The sequence below is a fragment of the Augochlora pura genome, chromosome 3 (genome assembly GCF_028453695.1).
Source record: "Augochlora pura isolate Apur16 chromosome 3, APUR_v2.2.1, whole genome shotgun sequence".
Taxonomy (NCBI): domain Eukaryota; kingdom Metazoa; phylum Arthropoda; class Insecta; order Hymenoptera; family Halictidae; genus Augochlora; species Augochlora pura.
The window spans coordinates 3,982,416-4,000,614 of NC_135774.1; positions in this window are offsets into that span (position 1 = coordinate 3,982,416).

Here is an 18,199-nt window from a genome sequence, read left to right on the forward strand (position 1 = left end):
TTGTGTGAAAAAGAAATTCTTTCGTGATTATTCAAGATTTAAAACGAGGATTATAGCTAATGTTTTATATAGCTATTAGTGAGCCTATATTGAAATATCCAGGAAGTGGAAATGATGCATTAAATCTTGTTGAATAGCATTGTATATTAAAGAATGAATAATAGACCGCCATAACATCAGTCATGTGAAAACGTGGAGAATGGGACTATTTTGAGTTATATTGGAACATCTGAACAATCTGTAGCAAAAATTCATTTTGATATATTGCGTTTATTCACCGACGAATCAATGTTTATTATAAATGAGGGAGTTATCCGTGAATCGATATAACGATCCCTCAATTATTAAGAATTTATTTACAATACACGACTGACTCGTAGTCTATCTACTACGTCGAGCCACCTCAGCGGCCAACAAAGACTGACTGCTTTCCAAACGTGAAAGCAGAACAAATCACGCCAGAGAAATATCGGACGATCATCGACAATCAAGGGTCCCGGCCCGAACCTGTACCGCGATCGTCCACCAGGCTCACGCAGGGCCCCGGAAAACAACAGAATGCTACATAAAAACTAAATGTGCTTAAATATGTGAATAAAATAATTGCTGTTTCTACCTTTTTTACAAAGAGTATTGCACTCGAATTTTACGAATAGAGATTCCAAAAATTTCTTTCTTCATGCACAAATTAATGATTCTATTTAATCACACATTTTACAATTTTCCGAACAATCTTGGGTGCTCAAATTCCATAACAATATGCAATTTCTGTTTGAAATTTTTTTGTCATGACAAACGTTGAAGTTTTGATCATTTGTAATACATCATTGACCGATTACTTTATCGTACGCTTTCACCAGAAATTCTGTGGGCACTGAACGGCAATTGCTAAAGTTGTCATAGTCGCTCGTTATCTATGGACCATGCACTTACTACTTGCGTTTCAACGTTATATCAGCTTTCTCGTATATGGTGTCGTATAGGGTACCGCCGATCAAGTGCACGCTGCAATATAGATACGTGGGAGAGACACTACCGATAAATTTTGTCTGAGGAAATGTTATCTTCTGCACATGAATTTAGATTAATGCGATTCGAAACTACGAGCATGAGGGAAACACACGAATACCAATCGTGGCGGTCGACTAAATGTACACACCGTGGTGTGTCGTTAAATGTCGACGAATGGAGTAACGGTAACAACAAACTCTAAGGTATTTTTTCATGCAGTGTAATAATTGCAAAATATTTTCGGCTTCCTTTTTCAGTTCGATAGATATTGCAATGTTTTGGAGGCGTCACTGTGTTGGCGAATGAGTCGAATAATTTATGGTGAAGGAAATTAACCTCTTTAAATGCAATTATTTAATAAACTAACTCTCAGATGATCAATAAATCTATAATTCGCATTGGACTACCTCTTCATCCAAGCCTTTTTATGCATCATCCGGTCTCTCGAATACAGAATATTTACAATCGGAAATGATACAATAAAATCTGTCTGAAATGCGTGTCTTGTTCTTCCATTTTCAAAGTGGAATAAAAACGAAACTAAATAATTAATTGATACAATTTTTTTACTAAATTAAAGGTGGAAGTTCAAACAGCAAGGAAACAATATAGGTCAGATGCTTTGAACACGTTGACAAAAATATAAAAAAATGTGCTAAGACCATCTATTGAAAAATCCTCAATTACTTAGTTGCCCACCCAAGAGATCGTAATAAAAATTAATTTCCGATAACTGACGCGACACTCAAATTGTTAAGAAGATTTTATATGCAGAATTTTGTTCACCACAATTGTTTACCACACATTATCACTTCGATGTAGACGATTCTTATCAAAGCTATTATATTCTGACATAAATCGTTTTTTAACAACCATTAATTCAAAGGACACGTTAATTTCACCGTTGCTACGAAATATTGACCCTCTTGTTCACGTCTTAATGGTTTTATTTGCATGAAAAGTTTACTTAAAATTGTTCGACTCTGCCTATCCAGGGCTCGCAACGAATAATAACAGTCATGTAAATGGTAGCATGTAATGTTAATTTTGCATAATACAAGTATTTTTGCATGCTCGTTTCCTGAAGCAACACTACAATTTTCTGAGAAACATGTAACAGTGTATTGTGTTAGGTTCCATTATAGAATTGTAAAAAATTGTTTATAGCCGTCATTTCTCGCCGGGACTGCAGAAATGTTCAGACAGTGGCAATTCAATAAGTCCCCGTCTGACTGAGTGTTGCATCGCCTCTCGAGGCTCCAGTACTTAATATCATATTTCAAAGAGATGTTTCGTGCTAGTATTTAATCATCCTCTTTCCTCGATCTTCCAGTGTCTCCCGTTGTCTAGTCGTTGGGTATCAGTACCAATGAAATGTACAGTCCTCTCGCATCAGAAAATAACGTTACCTCGCCATTGCACATGAGCTTTACAGTACCGTGGGCCTGAATACATCTACCATTCCGAGCGACGTAGCAATAGTAGAAGCATAGAAGCATCAGAGACGACTGGGCGTAATCCGATATTACCGAGCCGCTTTTCCACGTAGAGATGGGTTTGTCTTCGTAGGAGACATCCTGAGGGTTTTCAGTCCATGCAGGTTCACTGTTACGACAGGTATATCCAGTAGTGCACCCATGAAATATGTCGTACGTATAGTGCATTTGGTAGCCACTTTTGTTTCAATAGTATCGCGCTTCCTCTTTTCGAGACGTCAAAGACGTCAGCTGTTTTCAGTCTTGGCAAAGGTGCATCTAACAAAATTTACTTGCCGTGAATATCTTTTATCGGAGTGTTCCTCAGAGTGTTCCTGTTATCGAACATGAAATCGAAAACAAGCAATATAGTAAAACCTCGATTAACCAGCTTAAGGTCAATGCATAATATCAGTTCGAACATGGATCGCGTTTCGATTCGGAAAAATATTTTCACGAGTTATTAGCAAATAACTGGAGAAAAAGAAATATTTTACGAACCGAAACGTTTCGTGTATTAAGCCATCAGGGATAGGGTAATGGAGCCGATTACTGTGGCGTGACCAATTGCCGTGTCTACGATTTATCCTAGGACATAATTAACTGTATATTTATTAAATAATGCATATCCGTTTGTTAAGAAATAAACAAGATAAAAGAATATAAGAATTTAATGCCTTATTTGATAAATATAAAGTTAATGGCGTTCGAAAACTAATGAAAGACATAGCAATTGTTCACCCTACAATAACTGGCTTCACTACTCTAGTCGAATATCGTCGATTATAACATATCGTGGTGCGTCTAAAATTACACATCTTTTGTGCAATTGTGTTGCTTTGTTAGCTATCATTCTCCATAATTGGAATATGTGCATATATATTAGAATTTTGTTATCGCTGCTAAGTTTAAATTTTCGTAAGGTAAGCCCCCTAATTGTTTTCTAACTAAATTCATATGTTTTATTTCGGGTTCTATCTGATGCACTCGGTTCAATCTAAATGTAAGCCCAAGTATGAAGGCATTAAGCGTAATACGAAGACAATCTGTGAACATTGGGCTGCATTTACTTCGATTTGTTGAGTTCTAACCAATTTTTGTGAAGTGTGATGGGATTCTGTGCATTGTTAAACGCGGTATCGATATTCTCATGTGTGGAAATGTATCGTCTGCGAACGTTGATATTTGTGTAGTTTAGTTTGGGGATATATAAAATACTGCTTAGGTTCCTTAAAGTCCTGCGTAGCTGAAATACGCTACATGAGTGAGTGGAACGGAAATAAAGAAGGAAAGAGAATGGGTAAGAATGAGACAGCAAGTGAGACTGACTGAGTGAGTAAGAGAAAGATAAATTGAGAGAGAGAGAGAGAGAGAGAGAGAGAGAGAATGCTAAGATAATGTAGGGCAGAGAAAGAAGTAATAAAGGAAAAAGGCTGGTAGGGGTGAAAGAGACGACGAGAAAGATCGGGGCATTCGGAGGAGAACCGTCACCCAGCAAACTCGTGCGTTGTCGTAGTCGTTACTGTTGTTGTATCCGTTGTTGTGAAGTCTTTGACGTTGTTGTTACATGTCGTAACAGGTTATTGTGTAATACTGTTAATAAACTATTGTTATTATTGTTATTCGAAACTATTTGTAGTGTTTCGTATTATCACGGAGTCTTGAGGGATTTTCTAACAATAATCTCCATAGTATCAAACTCTATGAATAAAAGTAAATGAAGACACACAAGCAACAAAACTGATCTCCTCTTTCTAACAATAATCTCCATAGTATCAAACTCTATGAATAAAAGTAAATGAAGACGCACAAGCAACAAAACTGATCTCCTCCTCCTATCTAGGAAATTATCAAAGACTTAGAAATGTTAATTGCCCTGTAAAGGGTTAAGCATTGATGAAAATTGATTACAATTTTATTCAGACTTAAAAGAATGGAATGACATTCGTATTTAATCGATTATTAATAGAAATCGTCATCGTAAAACAGACAGTATATATATTTGATTATCTAGTCTCTGACAATTAATTTGGACTGTCGCATTAAGGTCTACAGATAAACTATCTACTTTTCATAATGAAATGAAAAAACTACATTAAGAAACGCATACAAAACGGTTGAACTTTCTCAAAAATTATGTTCAATAGGTCGCATTAACGACAGTCCGTTTCATGTGAAACAGAAAGGGCGAAAAAGGACTGAAAGGAGCGGGAGGAGAAGGGGCACTTCCATCTCTGATATTTAGTGCGCGGAAAAGTGCATCGCTTTGATGTTTCGAGCGCAGTTAGCGTCATCGTTACAAGATTAAGTACGAAGTTACGTATTCTTCCGAAAAGGAAGTCTCGGGTCCCTGTTACTAATTGCCTTCGCAGAGCTCCTGAAAAATTCACTGGAGATAAACGTGTCGGCGTCGTCGCGAGTGCCTTGGATCGCACGCGCCGCGCAAAAACTGGGAAGCGGAAAAGAGAAAAATGGTGGACGGTTATGCTTGTACCAAGCGACCTAACAGCTCGTTGGCCGGGGATCGGCTGGAGAAGGGAATGATACAACGACGGTCTATCGACTGGCGAGCCCTTCGGTAGATAGCTCGGATAAGTACGTGCAAAGGGACCACGTGGCGAGGGGGATGAATACCGAAGTGGAAGAAGGGCGACTAGACAGATATAACGAGGCAGAAACATAAGAAAGACGGGAGATAGGTAAGCAGATAGACGTGCCACTAGCAGAAAAGACGGAGAATGAAGCGGGGCGGAAAAGACAAGAGGGTTTATTTATACAATGGCGTATAATAAATCAGTTAGAATCTATGAAATTAACTAAGAGCTTGCTTGATCTAGCTGGAGAACGTCATTTTTGGTATTTTTGGTTTTTAACAATTTTAAGTGGTTCGAGAAATGCATGGAAATGTGTATGCCAATGAAAATGATTTATATTATTATTCTATATTCACGATAACGAATTTTCTAATCTTTTTTCTCGGATATTCAGAAAATGATTAATGTATATGTAAATTTTCAAAGGGATCCGCAGTCTAGCTATTAGCTTTTAGTAGACTTTCTTCAAAATAAAGATTGTTTGAATTAAGAACAAGGGGCAGAAGTTAAATATAAATATGTTTCTTTTCTTAGTATGATTATTACATCGTTTATAAGATGTTAACATATCTAGGTATTTGTTGTATGTTCGTATTGTTACAGTTTATGTTCCATTCTTCAGTTTTGGTACAATGAGTTGTGGGTAAACCCGACCCAATTACGGGAAGGTGGTTTCGTTTCCATAAGTAGATTTACTTTTACTTTCGATTTCATATTAAATTAATTTCTTTCATTCATTACACATTGTCGTACGGCTTAAACTACCGATTCTGACTGTGAGTCGCTATGCGAAGAGGACACAGAAAGGGAAAAAGGACAGACATAAGGCGCGATTGAGCGCTGTGAAGCGGAGTTGCCGATGGGACCGAAAGAGGAATGGGAGAGAAACGGGAAGAAGGGTTGTTCGCTCAGGGAAAACCAAGAATAGTGTAAAAGGAGGGATAGTTCGAGGGAGATGGAGACAGAGAGATCGATGCTTGACTCCGGCGAGCTGGGATACTCTGCTCCCTATTCGACTTCACCCGCAACCACCACCGACGCTACTGCACAGCCATTTGCCAGCTTCTTCTTGCTCGGATCTGGGACGGTTATTAAAACCTGCGTAGCTCGGTCGTTCGGCAACTGCCGGTGAACTTTCCCCTGCTTTCGATTCTTTTGGAATTTAATTAAAGTCGGGATAAGAAGCGCAACATCGACTCCCCTGGGCCAACTGATCCGTCGATTTTTCTAATAAGACGGGTCTCTTGAAAATACATTTACTTGCTAATTAGAATACCCCGTAGACTCTATTGTTTTCGTCAAATTAAATAGATGCCTTTTGTCCGGATTCTGTCAGTTTAAAAAAGTCTTTTTTTTATATTAACAGTGTAGGTAATATAAGTTTCTGTTGGATTTATAACGATGAACATCAAATAACTTTAATCATAAATAATTAACGTTTAAGTGCTTTGCTCGCACATGCACTTTTATTTATCCAATGAATCTATCCACATCTCAAGTTACAATTCTCACGGTTAAACCAAGTTAATAATACAACAATTTCATACAGTTTCAGATGATGGAAAATCTATTTTCTATTATTAACTTTTTGCGGTTGAAGTCCAAGATATGCCCAAAATGTTTATCGTTGCTTAATAATGTAAGATTATGAAAATATAAACCGTGATATTTCACTTAACAAATATAGATGTAGTTTAAGCATATATTTATTCTGATTTTTAGTAATTTTAATATATCTTTATCGAAACAAATGTATTGAATAAATTCCTTATAAATTTATCTGTATAATTTCAATAATTCTAAATTAGAAAATATATGTATATTATGTGTGAAAATAGCGGGTTCCGTAAACCTAGTGTTAATAATATCTGTGGATGTTTCCAATAATCATTCATCGGTTGCCTAATCGGAATCATCGGAAAGGTCGTTTGTTCAGTAGAGATTTCAATAGAGCACCATATATTTTTAGTTGCTATGTCACATAAAGTTTTCAAGGTAACTAACATTGTAGCGTTACATTTATTTTATACCTTTAACTACCGAAGTTCTTTTTCAAACGCCTCGGAAATATTTATATTGCTTTAGCATGAGAAGCTTGTTATTTCAATTTGTTCTAAATTTATAAACGTATTCATCACTATTATCGTCTTGATTGCAATAAAGCTATTGCATTACATCAGTTTTGTTACAGCCACCACACCCTGGTATTCTAACGTAGCATTAGTAATACGTCACAGTCTATCTCTACTTCTCTCTTCTGTTCACCAGTTTCTTCATATTTCGTTCTATAAGAATTGTAACACATTTTCCAACATTTCTCTTTTCTATTATATCACAACAACCTCAGTTCACAATCCTACTCATAATAGCTTATTTTCATTTTTAGTCATTCAAAACTCAATGATTTTTTTACTGGTTGTTTGAACGATAAGTCATCAAATGGAAATCATCTTGTAAAAGAAACATCTTAGATTTAATTTTATTTATTTTTGTTTACAATACTACATATAGTAAACAATCTAGTAGCGCCTATCAGCAAGATAGTTTCTTCTTTATGGACATTTTGTAATATTAATCGTCACTGGAAGTTGATGACATCCAGTTCTATTCGTACAAGGAAGTACAATAATATGATCTTCATTAACTTCGCAACTGGGAGCTAATACTCCATGACAAGGATCTAAAGTTTTTTACGGCGAACTGCACCACTTTCGTCAACATTGTATACATTTATTAATGGATATCCTCCATTAGCTGGAAACGAATTAAAGTCCGCTCCGAACTTGTTATTTGTTGGAAGTTTTCCTCCGCAGATATTTAGTTGTCGGATACGACAATATGCTTTGAATTTTGTCAACTAAGCACTGTCACTTAAAAATTAGTTTGTCTTCAATTTTTCATTCGACTTTCCTATTTTCTCGTGTATCATAGATCCAGAGGTACACTTTTATTTTTTCAATTTTTTAAGTATTTCTGTGTTTTAACATTTTACTCTTGGTTGTCTTTTCTCATAACAAGACATAAAAATGATAAGATTATTGATAATTATAACACCACATTTCCTAGTTGATTATATAAAATAGAAGTTACATGAAATTGTATTTCTCCTTCCTAAATACATACTTCTTGTATCTTCGTTGTTCCGTGTTTCGTTTATTTACTTTTGCTGTAAAGGCATAAAATCTGCAGTCTTATAATTATTCCCCCAATGTTATATCATTTTATATTTTATTCGAAGCGTTACATACTACTTCACGAATAAATACGTTCCAGTTGTTGGCAACTGATTTGACAAAATTATCGGAGAGCAAAGGCTTAATACTTACAATTGTAGTCTTCTGAACATCGAGTAAGTTTGGAAAATCTCTTCCATTTGTATCACTAGGAATATTTATAAATTATTTGTATTTCCGTTTCATTGTTTCCAAAATTTTCATGCAAACGGTATTTCAATATGTGAAGCAATATGAGATTTCGTTGCTGCGAAATATTACGTGCGATTAACGGAATATACAGTCAGGAGATTATTAAAGCATCAGGATATTTGGATTTAGAGAGCGCTACTTTACTTCGGAATAGCCATTAAAGTTTGAAACACTCTTTAATTTTAACTAACCTACCAACAGTATTCGGGCCGTGTATTGTATCCTTTGCATTCATGGAAACTTTTAATTGTTGTTTCAACATATGAATAATATCCACTTGTTAGGAAGTGGAATTAGAAGAATTACATTATTGCGCATAAGTGACACTTCGCGACATACAGTTCAAGATATTTTTGAAATTCAAATTCTTGTATAAATTTCCTTAGAACCGCGCAATAATACAAATACACGAATTTAATATGTGCATTTAGAACGCGTAATTCTTCTTCAGACATCTCGCTTCCTTTGTTTCTATACTTAAACTATCCCTAATCTTCAAATGGTTTGCTCATTTCTAAATACATACTGGATAGCCATGAAATTTCATAATTAATGACCTTATTGTCAAGTGTACTCAGTTACATTTGAAATTCGCATTTTTTAGACAAGTTGCATATCAGATGAAGGGTTTGGACAACAAGTGTAGAAAGATAACTTTTAATATCAAGAGGTCGACGTTATTTCCATACCTCAAATTTATCAATAGAGAGCGGATTTTAATGGAGATTAAAAGTTGCCTGAATTAATTAACGGAAGTAGAGTTTAAATAAAAATGTACGTCTTCTCTTGATAATTTGAACAGGTTGGAAGTATCAGTACTTGTTATATTTTTACTCGTCATAAATACGTGAAATCCGTAGTCCAATTGTGAATCAAGAGTTCCTTTAGAAATTATTCGTAGTATTTTATACGTTGTCAAATATGTACATATAATGACTAGAAAAACCCAGAGTTTGGCAAATTCTTAAACGGACTACGGATAAAAGATGAAGAATAAAATCTTATTCGACGTTATCTAATAAATATCCAATCGAATAAAAATTTATCCGAATAGAAACTTATTCTTCCAGGAATTCATACGGGAAATAATTGATTTGGATCGAAACAATAGAACATAAAGTGTTTTTTTATAGTTCATTTAATTCTTCTATATTTTCTTCTTCATAATTTTGTAAAGGTTGCACCGGAAATTTTTATTGAAAATTCAACCATTATTATTATATTTATACAGTTTATTTACCGGTTGATGACATCACCGAGCAATTAGTTGAAAATCGAACAATTTCTCGAGTTTTGTCCAGAACCGGTCGCATCGTTAATTACTTTTTTTTAATAAATAGGTTCAAGGTGTTGATAATTGAATTAAGAAAATTCTCATAGTAAAAGTGGTTAAAAGATTCTGGAAAATCACTGAATGGAATCAACACGCAATTGTCAACTGTTTCAGAAACCAAACTAATCGACTGGCAAAATCGCAAATAAAATCAGTAGTAGATAGTTGTGCGTCTTCGTAATCCTTTGCGTTGCATGTCGATTGACTCTTCAGAACTTGAGAAAATCCAAGGTCCCAGTCGTAATTCTCCGCTTTGGTGACTCTGTTACGAGTTACCCCATGGTTGGCAGGACGACCAGAATCCCACTTGGCAGACCACTGCGGTTTAGGAACTTGACAGGGCCACTGTCTCTCCCACCCCTATAGCAACCATTCTTGAGTCACACTCTTATTCAGTCTGCGATATTCCTATTTATACGTCGGGTCACGCAAGGTACGTGTTCCCGCGGGAATTCGATGTATGGGATTATACGATGACTTCACAGCTTATCTATTTCTCTGGAGGTTCCGTTATTGAATTCTCAGAAGTTCGTTTAAGGGGGTGTTCTGGCCTAGAGTGCCTTTCCTGGGGTCTTCCTTGGATATTTCTTAAAGGAATCTGTAGACTGTTTCGGGTAGATCTTCTGCACGCATAGTTAGTATCACTTGAAGTGTACGATGTGATTTTTTAAAGCCGTAATACTTAACATGTTTCGTTTTATGTGTAACATTAATGGCACATGATTAACTTAATTAGCAGGCCATAGCGTGTACCATAAATGGTACACGTAGACATATTTATTTAATGCGTTAATAACATATGCTAATAACGCTAATGATCTGCATTTTTAGTGTAGTATTAGGAATTGTTTCTGGTTAAACGAAAATTTGATTTGTCTATTAGAGTTGATTTCTAAATAAGTATTATAAATAGCTTTATTGCAAAATGGGTAATTTAAGGATTCATATTTTGTATATTTATTTTTCAAAAAATTCTAAAAAATGACAAATATATACTAGCCAATTCAATACTGACTAGAAAGAATAGTATGTACTAATGTATCATTTAAGTATTGCAATTATTTGTTCACGCCGTGTGGAACTAAATACGTTTAAAGTGTTAAAATGTGCAAAATATACATAAAGTATGTTTATAGTACTGTCTCTCTCATTGCTAAGTTCATAAAGCCTGCGGAAGATGCGCTATGTCCAGTACAGGTTGTACACGTTGTTTAAATTTCCCATTTCATCAATCCTCAGCAATCGATAGTAAACGCAATTCTATACAAATACCTTTTCTATTCTATTATACTACTTAGGTGTTTCTTTGTTAGAAAATCACTGTCTGGGCAAATGACGTCGTAATATTGGCACGTAAATAGCATCCATTTCTTGTCTCCTAATAGCAAGGATTATCTAAGATAGAGGATATTCTCAAGATTAAATTCCTTAGATGGTCAGAATCGGCTATGGCCAAGGGATATTTCCTGCGATATTTTATCGCCCACTGTGCGTGATATGGCGGCACATTAATCCTGTTCTTGTTTGCTCTTCTATCTCTGTCGGGACTGGCACGATCGTCCTCAGCCGGAAAGATGATCGCATGGTCACAGAAACAGTTTGTTACGCGATCCTAAAAAGCCGTAGGGTGGTAGATGGGTAGAAGGGCTAGAAATAGAACGGAGAAGCGCAGGAAGCACAGGCTTTCCGGGGTGGTTAATATTTTTAAGACCCTCCTGCGTCGTGGAATAGTAAGTTGGAAAGACATGTCTCATGAATCATCTGGGATTGTTTTATTTGCGGTCCACGAAAATTTACAAACACACGCAATCATGATTCATCGGATTATTGAACACAGGGAGATTTCTTAAGGCCTATCCCGTTTATATTATACATTGAACATAAATCGTGGTAGATTTCTTAAGGCCTATCCCGTTTATATTATACATTGAACATAAATCGTGGTAGATCAAATTTTTTGTAAATGCCACAAGTTAAATAATGCGACTTTTATCGAGACGCTTAAAGAGTTAATAGTAGTCACAGTCTTCAAATAAGAATTGTTCGATCAAAAACCGCATTAGAATATAGCCATATACGAATATAGCCATAAAAGTACACAAAAAGGCATTTTGATTTGTATAATTTCACATTTTAGTGAATTATTGACGAGGCTAATGTGTTTAAATTCTATGATCCTATTTGTTTATTCATACGTTGCAACATGATGTTCACATTTTTATGATTCAAATAAATACAGATAACATCTTTTACGCATATGTGAAAAATAAAATTGTTTTTCCTAATTATTCCACATTTACAAACTTTATCCAGTTATTGAAAATCATCGACCCGCTTATACTCAGAAACGAATATAATACTTACTTCCCTCAAATTATATTTAATTGAAATTAGCGCAACAGTGTCTTAAGAAGCGAACCCTATTAAAGAGCGCTACTTACGGGTGTTTCTTATTGTTAGTAAGTATATCCAAGATTGATATTAAAAATTCGTTGTTAGTCCAGTAAAAATTCCACTTGGAAATAGTGTAGGGTTTTTCCCAGGTATAAAAGGTAGACTGGTTGTGCGTCGGAAAATGGTAATGAATGGGACACGTGGTGACAGAGTGTTTGAACGATTTCGAGTGGCCCGAATCGATCGATTGGTTTCTCGAAAGTCATGTGTGGCCGAAATATAGAGTGTTAGTGAGCGAGAGCGAAATAAAGAAAGAGAGAGAGAGAGAGAGAGAGAGAGAGAGAGAGAGAGTAATAGGATAATTTGGGCAAAGGCGATAAAAGAGCGGAGGAACGAGCGACAAAAGAGCGGGGAGAAGAAAAAGGAGTACCGTTGCGTGGAGAAGTCGTTGTTGAGTTGTCGTTGTCGTTGCGTTGCCGTTATTATTCTTGTTGTAAGTCGTGGGAAGTTGTGGATTATTAATAATTAACTGTTATTCTTGTTATTGGTAAACGAAGGTGCCTTTAGTTGTTGCATTATTATTATTATCGCGGAGTCTGGTGGGATTTACCTTTTAAAATAATTCCTACAATGGTTACGTAAGAAAAGCAGGCATTTCAACAAAAATTGACCACTTTAGCATTTTTAAAGATATTTCTTAATAAGTACGTTGGAGATTCATATTAAGGATCCGAGATAAGTTTAGTAAATATTATACTTACCACGGAATGGTTACACAGATGTACCAATTTTCTAAGAAAATGGATCTTACACTTTGTTTTTAGTAGGTGTTATTTGGTAAGTATGTTCGAGATTGATATTAAAAATCCGTGATTAATGCAACGAAAGAAAAACCGACCAGCTGTTTCGTGTTGCAGCTCACAACATTCGCTGGAGTTCAAGTGAAAAAAGGTTGCTATTCAAGGAGGAACGATAACAACCGTTTCTTGCATCGCGGTTACCGAAGCGTATGGTCTAGCTCGAAGCGAGTTCAACGAAGAGAAACGGTGTACAATGCAAAGAAGACACATAGGTGGCTAAGAGGCGGAGGAAATAAAGCGATAATTATAAGGAGGCGGAGGAGTTGAGAACGATTTTGCGTGCAGCCTTACACGAATGCATGCGGGCTGTTTCGCGTTTCATGTCGCACGCTTCATGTTTCGCGTATGTAATGGGAGGGTAACTCGGAAGTTACGATCCCGAAGTTGACTCTGGTTTTGCCTTTAACGCCGGATTAGTGCGGCTTCGCTAGGACTCATGGTGGCGTTTAATCATTTTCACTGCACCCGGAATGCTGCAAATCCTGAAAACACGGTGAAAGGCCAGCGGGTAAAGAGGAAGAGGCAGAATGCAAATGGAAGGAGAGTCGAAGCTTATCCTGCTTCGCTTTTACACTGTATGTTGAGCAAAAGGCATGCTTAACAACCTTTGTGCAAAGTCTCAAATGTGCTTTATTATGACACGCCGGAACGGTCATTTTATTACTTTAGTTTAGGGTTGTTGTCCTCTTGCCGATAATGAATCGTTTCTTCGCTGTCATAATCTTCGTGGCTATACTTTTACCCCAATGAATTGGGGTAAAGAAAGCTTTCTGTTTTCTATTATCATAATATATATATATATAGAAATTATTATTTTCTTTAATCATTTTCTAGATATCTGAAGAAAAGAAAAACTTCTTATGTCGCCTAAAAAGTTTCTCATGGTGAACACAGAACAATATTAGAGTCAGTTTCCATTAATATACACTTTCTCATGCATGTTAAAAACTTGCAAACTGCATCATAAATGCATACAGATCGACGTTTTAGATATTATTGGCACCAACTCTTCCGCGTTGATATTACATTTGTTATATAATGGGCGACATGCTTTAAATTAAATGTAGATTATAACGATTTAAAATTATTAAATCGTATCTTTTACATATAACAAATCAGTGAACCAACTTATGCTCATTATTTTTCTTTTCACCCTTTCGGTACGGGTGCCGGTTATATACGGCGTCCATGTAATGACCAGTATGGACGAGCGCCGGATATATCCGGCGTCCATGCGATGATCAGTATAAATAACAGAATTTTACATAAGTGTCTTTTAGTATTAAAGTTACGAGCAACACGTTTTGTTAAAAAATATTGTCTTATCAAGCACAGTTTTTATTTAACGCTTAGGCAAATCTAAAGGAGGATGATTGACCATGTGCGAATTTTCAGCGCAGCGCCTCGTACAGCGAGAGTGTCACGGCGGAGAGAGCGCTCGTACCGAAAGGATTAATACTCGAAGGGCTGACTTTTAAATGATTTTAAAAATTGTTATTCAAATATCAAGTTTCTAACAACTAATTTCGACTTTTCTATCTTCATTGATACTAACTTATCTAGAAATAGTGTCTTACAAAATATTTTGGTAAAACTGTTGATAGAACTAAAAATGCATCTTTAATCTGTGAGTTGCAATCAAATGTAAAAAATAATACCTAAAATGTATGTACAATTTGTACGACTGCTGGTGCAATAGATAGCGTACGAATTTGTGCCACATGTTCCGATTTCGACGAATTTATTTGTCAGAATTGTACGGAATGTCGTTTCTATCGAGAACTTTATGTACTGCAGAATATCATGGAATACATGTATAGGGAGAAATAGAGTTGAACTTACAATAGGTATGCGTGTTTATATGCAGAATTCGGTATTTAGTCTGGCCAAGGGTTACTCGGTATCCAGGGGATCAAAGCTCTGCCTCTGATTTTGCGTTTGACGGGGGATTAGAGTGGCTTTCGCAAGGATTCGGGGTGGCGCTTAGTCATTTTCATTGCTCTATGTGTGCTGTCATTCGAAAAACCAGGTACGGGGATAGTTAAAAGGAAAAAGCATCTGGCGAATACACTTTAAGACCCGGTTTTCGCGAGCATTATACACGCGAAGGAGTAACAACGACTTTTTGTAATTTACATGAACTAGTATTTCTTTGTAAATGCTCGCGAATAAGTATTAAAAAATTCTACTAGTTAACTTCATCGTATCGTCCATGATTATATATTTTGACGCGTGTGACGTACGTAATTGAGTTAATCCTCTTATATGGAGACGTGGGAATATTATGGTGCTTGACTTTGTGGAATAAAATTATTCATTACTAGACTGTGGACTATCATGCAAAATAGTTGCCTAAGTAACTTGTAAGTAATCGAAATTAGTTGTTATCTCGTAATTTGAATAAGTCGGAAATAATGTAACTGTTCATTTTTGTCACAAATGCATAAAATCCACACTCTGCTAATACATAGCTACAAAACGCTTTTACTAATTCAAATGCTGAATACGACTTTTGAATTTCACAACCCTTTCCCACGATTATCAAACGAATTTGAAGTTCTTATCTCTTTATGGAATTTTTATTACATTTTATTACAGTTGACTTAGTAAACGATAAATTAAAAGCATTGGTCATATTAGCAGTGTCTAATTTTCTATCTCAAATTTTGGAGTTTTGAAAAACAACAGCGCCCATATTCATAAAAATCATGCGAAGTTATGAAATGTAGCCAACTTTCTCGAGAAAGGTATGACTGTGCGCCGTCACACTATCAGATATATTAGAAGAAATCTTGTCCGAGTACGGAAGTTTCTCAAGTCCGGTTGTTACGTAGGCATCATAGACACATATTTGTTCGTACTCCGAAAATGGAGGATGTTATTCGTCGAATTGGATCAATGGGTACGGCCGGATACACGGTCATCAGCGTTCATCAGATTCGATAATATTCAGGAATTCGGCGGATTCCTGAAGTCGGTGTTCGGCCAATGGGTATTCATACGCATAGTTTGCTTATGAATTGCGAAGTAGGCCGTATTGTATTCTTACAGGGTAGGAGAATGGCCGCGCCATAGCGAGCCAAGAGTTGTTCCGGAATTTGTATCGGTGGAAAAGCCTGGCACGGAAAATCGAAGCGAAGTGGAAAGAGTTCGAAGGAAGGTGGGAGGTAGATTGGAACGAGAAAGTAGCCAAACGATCGGGCCGGGGAGGAAAGAGAGAGTGAATCCAGGAATTGTTTTGTATCGCACTAAAACGCTACGAAGTTTCCGTTGGCATGCATGTATGCCGTCGTGGAAAAGGGGAAGGAAGCATCGTAAAAAGAAAAGGGACGAAACAGCGGCGGGAAGATGTGGCGAGTATTGGAAAGGGGAAGGAACATGAGCGCCACCGCTTGACAAATTATATTACCATCCCCTGCTCCGCCTTAAGAAAAACGGAAAATTATTTTGACAACGCCCCATTGTGACACATGACTTATCTCTGCGCTGAAACATTTAAATCAACTGGAGAATCTGCTTTTATTTATGGTTCTGCGAAAGCTACGCCCATCTTGTTATTGATGATTCGAAAAGGGCACAGTAAACATTGGATCGAACAAGCTTCGTTCTGCTTTGCACGATATCCTAAAGATGAAAATTACGTTGTTTTTTGAAAAGTCTACAAATGATATATTAGGTTGACTGGAAAGATCGTGCGATTTCTAACAAATAAATGCATTCAATATAAAATTCAATGGTCAATTGAGTATTTTCTCAATTAACTGTTTTGATGTCGGGGCCAATTCCATGAAAATTATTTTCATAGTAATATCTCCTCTAATTTCCTAATTTTTTTTATCTCCTAATTTTTTCATACTTTTTCTTCTTGTCAAAAGTTTTATATATTTGCGTTAATTCGTTCGTTACTGTTTCGTCAAAAGTTTCTGTCTTTTCGTAATTCGTCGGATGTTCCTTGTATTTTCATTAACGGTAGCTGCTTTAACAAGTCGCGTTGTGAGGTTGGAATTTGTAGCTGTATTCAAAGTAACATGATGTTCTCGTGAAGTTGCAACTCTTTGATGTCTACCAGCATTTCTTTGTGCTTGCTCGTTCATAAATTATTGCGACTGAAACTGCAACTTCTTTTTGAATTTGCAATATATTTGTTGTAAAACTCTGCTGGAAAATTCGTGATTGACTCTTTCTGGTTTCATTTGCTAAAATTAGTAGAATAAAAAAGAATAGGAAATACAAAATAAATAAGATATGGAAATACAAAACAAAACGTACACAAAGTTCTAACAAAATTAGAACTGTCGAACAATTTTATTTTATTGTAAGTAATTTTATTTTATATGTACCTACATTGTAACTTTAAATAATTATTAAATAAAGTTTGTAGGAAGAAGATAAAAACTTGTGAAATCGCGTTGAATATGTTTTCAAGAGAAGTGTATTCGAGCATCAGTTCAATACATACACATCTAATTAATAATTGGCATTACAAATTTCACTATAGACTGCGCTGTCAGTGTATCTGTTGACGATAGAATGGAAGTACTTGTTTACAATCAGGGCGGTGCTATTATGTTGATCGATCCGTCAGTTCCTGTTAACCAAGGGATGGTATTGATATGTGTAGGGATAGTATAATGAAGAATAAACAGGGTGTCCGGGGAATCGTAGTACAACCGGGCAGGGGGTGATTCTACATCAAAATGAAGAAAATATTTTGGTATAACATTTTTTCATCCGGTGCTCCGTTTTCGTGAGAATCGACTTCAAAGTTCGTTCAATTTGTAAACGATTTAATATAATTTGTTTGGAGTGTATTTCACTGTTCTGCTTGTCTCTGTCTGGGACGACGTTTACAAACAGTGATAATGGTGCGGTTGAAACATCTATTTGAAGAATCTATTTGAAGAATCTATTTGAAAAACTCTTTATATCGATTTATACATATAAGTAATTTGCTTTCCAATGACCTATATAAATTTCACACAAAATAAAACTACGTATAAATAAAGCTATTATACAAGGACGAGTTATTTACTTCCGTTAGCTAGACATTTATATTTTGATAAAAAAGAAAAATATTAAAAAATTAATTATTATCGTCTATTCCCCT